Here is a 5,039-nt window from a genome sequence, read left to right on the forward strand (position 1 = left end):
TCCTCCTCCTCCTCCTCCTCCTCCTCCTCCTCCTCCTCCTCCTCCTTCTCCTCCACTTCCTCCCCCTTCATCTCCCTTTCCTCCTTCTTGCTGTGATAAAATATCCTGACAAATTTTAGGAGACACAGGGAAGGAAGGGGTTTATTTCAGCTTGCAGTTTCAGGTTACAGTCCATCATTTTGGGGAAGTCAAGGCAGGAACTTCACACAGCTTGTCATATCACATGAACAGTTCAGAGGCGAGAGAGAAGTGACCTGCTTGCTCACTTGAGCTCAGCTTCATTTCTTCACTTTGATACAGTCCAGTGCCTCCTGCCTAGGGAATGGCGCTGCCCACAGTGGGCTGGGTCTTCCTACATCAGTTAACTTAAGACAATCCCTATAGGCCAACTGAATATAGGCAATCCCACATTGAGAATCTATTTCCAATGATTACAGGTTGTATCAAGTTGACAATGAAAAGAGTCACCATAGTATGTGTGGCTTTTTTTTTTCTCTCTGTATAAGAGAGCTGAGTGGACAAGTTTGGTATTACTTATATTCTCTTTATGAGGCTACATGAAGGTATGATTTAATGATTATATGTTGACTTCCTTCCTCCTTTCCTTCCTTCCTACCTTATTTCCTTCATCCCTCTACTTGTAAGACAGAATCATACTATGTAGCTCAGACCAACAGAAAACTCAATGCTCCTGCCTCAGCATCCCCAATGCTGGCCTCAGAGGTGTGTAAGGTACCACACCACCTGGTGGCAGCCTTCCTGAGCTCTGTCCATCATTGCCCAGAAATGTTCCCCTCCACGCTCCTGCATGCCAAGCTTTATGCCTACAGATAGTGTAACTGGAGAGCAGTGGACCCAGCACCTGTCTAATTCCTTCACGTCTTATTGCGAGGCTGAACCAGCCATAAAGCGGATTGACATATATAGGGGAAACGAAGGCCCATATTTTACAAGCTAACGACATTATTTCACCTCGTGTTCCCACCGAGAGTGATGGATTGTCCTGGCATTTCTGCATGAGGACAGACCCTTCGGCTCCTGAGATGGAGTCTGGCAGCTGAATTGATGAGTGACTATAGCCCATTTAATCTTCCTAACTGATTCCCTATTCATCTTTCTTGCAGATGGTTTGTTTAAAGAAGGTTGTATTTCTAGGCTCTAGGCTCTATATGACACCCAGAGGGCAAACTGTTTGAAATAAGTTATCAAAGGTCGAGGACGACTGATCTGGAAATCCAGCTTCCTATAGGCTGGAGTTCTGTTTGGACCATAAATGGCTGAAAGAGCCCACATGGGTGGTTGTGGCCAAATATCAATTACATCCAGGCACCAGGCTCAGAGTTTAGCCTTGCTATTTCTCTCTAAGGACTGGAGGCAGAGGTGGCAGAAACCTTTTATTATGTGTCTATGGGAGGGGTGCATGTGTGTGCAGATGTGTGTAGAACTCACAGGTCAACCTTAGGTGTCATTCCTCAGATGCTGTCTACTTTGTTTTTTTGAGACAGGGTCTCTCAATGGCCTGGAACTCACAGATTAGGCTAGGGTTGCTGTAGAGTGAGCCCCGAACACACCCCTGCCTCTGCTTCCTCAATGCTGGGATTGCAAGCACATACCGCCATGCCTGGCTTTTCCACAGGAGCTCTGGTGCTCAGACTCAGGTCTGCATGCTTGCAAAGAGAGTGGTTTACTAACTAAGCCATGCTCCCATCCCTTGAAACCATTTTTAAAAAAACACTGTGGTTTGTTGCACAGAACATAAAGAAGATCCCAGCTGTCACCTTGAATGTGTAGAGCCCAAAAATTCCAGTTCCAGGAAATGGGTAGCACTGTCCCAGAGCTTCTGTGGAAAATGAGCTGCACAACTTTGTTGAAGAGCAAAGACTCTGTGGTGGTTTGAATATGCTTGGCCCATGGGAAGCCACACTACTAAGAGGTGTGGCCTTGTTAGAGGAAGTGTGTCACTGTGGGTGTGGCCTTTGAGGGCTCTGAGTGCTCAAGCTCCGCCCAGTGTGGAAGAGCCAGGCCCTCCTGGTTGCCTTCAAATCAAGATGTAGAACTCTCAGCTCCTTCTTCAGCACCATGCCTGCCTGGATGCTGCCATGCTCCTACCTTGATGATAATGGATTGAATTTCTGAACCTGTAAGCCAGCCCCAATTAAATGTTGTCCTTGTAAAAGTTGTCTTGGTCATGGTATCTATTCACAGCAATGAAACCCAAACTATTCATTCATTCTCTCTCTCTCTCTCTCTCTCTCTCTCTCTCTCTCTCTCTCTCTCTCTCTCTCCCCCTCTGCCTCCCCCTCTGCTTCATGGTCTACAGAGATGTGAACAGGCAGCCTTATGCTCCTTGTGATGGTGTGAATAGGTATAGTCCCAAAGACTCACTTAAAACACTTCATTGTGGTGCTTCTTTTAGTTTTTTGTTTTTTTTTTGTTTTTTTGTTTTTGTTTTTTTTAAACATCATAGTCCCTGAGCACAGCCTTTGTAGATGTCATTCCCCAACATCACACACAACAAACATGCATTTTTTTTATGTGGGACACAAGCTGGACATCCATGGGTTTGATGTGGCTGAGGGGAGTCTATGTCCAATGTTGCACAGAAAAACCAAAGGGCTGGACACCTCTGACCTGGGAAACCACACCATTCGTCCCTGGTGACCTGAATCTCCCTCCAGGTGCAGCAGTGGGGATGCAGGTGTGTATCTCTCTAGGTGCTTTGAGTCAAGATCTCACTCCACAGCCCAGGGTACCTTTGACTCTCCAGTGACTCTCCTGCTTCAGTGTCTCGAGTGCTGGGATTTCAGATGTGAGCCACATGCCTGGCTGAGAGGTACATGTTTAAAGACTATATGCTGGCACAAAATCTGCACTGAGGACTCCTTTTCCAAGGGGTCATTTTCCTTTCCCATGAGATAATGCAGGCTGAAGATGTTTTGCCTGCAGCCCAGGGTCACTGGGTCAGGGAGTGGCAAAGCTGGAGTATGGAGACCCTGTGAAACTTGCCCTGGAAACCCCACATCGGTGGCCTAACAGTGAGCCACACTGTAGACCTATTTTACACGGTTCATAGGAGGTTTAAACAAATCTTAAATCTTGATCTAGAAACAGGGATATTTTAAACAAACCTTTGGAGATCAGGCAGCTGTGCCTCTGAAGTACTGGGACTCAGGTGGCCACCAGCGAGCGTGCCACATTCCCACCATGGCCGACTGTCTTCCTGACTCCGTGCCTGAAAGACTTGCAGTGGGATGTGCCATGTGAAGAGCAACCCAGGGGATGATGATGGTGATGGCGGGAATTGATGGTAATTGTGGCAATGGCAAATGCTAGTGGATATTAGAGTCTGTTATTAATGTTAGTGGAGATTATAGTCATGGAGATGGTGGTGATGAAGAAAAAGAAGGAGAAGAAGGAGGAGGAGGAGGAGAGGAGGGGAGGAGGAGGAAGAAGAAGAAGAAGGAGGAGGAGGAGGAAGGGGAGGAGGAGGAGGAGAAGAAGAAGAAGGAGGAGGAAGAGGAGGGGGAGGAGGAGGAGGTGAAGGAGGAGGAGGAGGAGGAGGAGGAGGAGGAGGAGGAGAAGGAGGAGGCGGAGGAGGGTGAGGAGGAGGAGGAAAAGGAAGAAGAAGGAGAAGAAGAAGGACAGAGAAGGAGGAGGAAGAGAAGGAGGAGGAAGGAGGAGGAGAAAAAGAAGAAGGAAGGAGGAGGAGAAGATGATGATGAAGGAGAAGGAGGGGGAGGAGGAGGAGAAGAAGAAAAATAGAAAAATTCTGGTAGAGAGATGATGGCAGTGATTGATGGTAGTGATGATGTTGATGATGGTGATGGTAGTGATGCTAATGATGTTGGTGGTTATGATGGTGGTGAGTGTGGTGATAGTGATGAGAATGATGATGATGAAGGTGATGATGGTGGTGATGGTGATGTTGTTGATGATGATGGCGTGATGTTAATGATGTTGGTGACGGTGATCATGATGATGGTGGTCACGACAGTAGCTATGGTAAAGACGACGGTGTTGATGGACAGTGATGCTGCTGATGATGGTGGCTACAGTGGCTACTCTGGGTTGTCAACCTCACTGCGTCTGGAACTAACTACAAACCCCAGCAGCTGGGCACGCCTGTAAGACATTTTCCTTGATGAGATCATTTGAGGTCAGAAGACCCACCCTGAATCTGGGCCACGCCTTCTATATAACTGACACGGAAGAAGGAAGCCTTCGCTTTTCTGCCTGCTTGTCCTCATTCGGACCGGCCTGTCCGTCTGTCCTGCTGCTGAGGCATCCCTTCACTGGCATGAGGACCTACATTTTGAGGAGTCTGACATCCAGCCTCAAGGATTGAACAGCTGTTGGGTTCTTGGCCTTTCTGTTAGGAGACAGCCATTGTTGGGCTAGCTGGACCTCAGCCTGTAAGCCACTCTACTAAGCTCCTCTTTCAACATAGAGGCTAATTCTATTGGTTCTGTTCCTCCGGGGACCCCTGCCTAATACAATGCTGATAACGGACATGCTTTGGCCCATGGAGGTTTGGTGGGAACTTTGTGTCTGGCCTGCGCTTTCCCAAGATATCTTGATGATGTCATCCATTTTTAGCCCTAGGAAATTTAGGGCAAAATGCAACACAGAGCTCATGTCAAACGTGTTCTTGTTTGTTCAGAAGAATCAACATGGCCGTAACAAGTTGAGTGACATCATTTTTAGTTGCCATTCCCAGACAGCTTTCTGTGTAGACCAGTGGTTCTCAACCCTCCTGATGCTGACACCCGTTAATATGGTTCATGTGGTCCTGAGCCTCAATCGTGAGATTATTTCCTTACTATTTCATAGCTGGAGGTTTGCTGCTGTTGTGAATCATAATGTAAATATCTGATGGGAAGAATATCAGATATCTATCTATCATCTATCTGTCTATCATCTGTCTGCCTGTGTATGTATCTATTACTCATCTATGTATCTGTCTGTCCATCAATCATCAATCCATCTATCTGCCCATCCATCCATCCATCCATCCATCCATCCATCCATCCATCCATCCA

This window comes from Grammomys surdaster, unplaced genomic scaffold, assembly GCF_004785775.1.
Source record: "Grammomys surdaster isolate TR1022 unplaced genomic scaffold, NIH_TR_1.0 166, whole genome shotgun sequence".
Lineage (NCBI taxonomy): Eukaryota > Metazoa > Chordata > Mammalia > Rodentia > Muridae > Grammomys > Grammomys surdaster.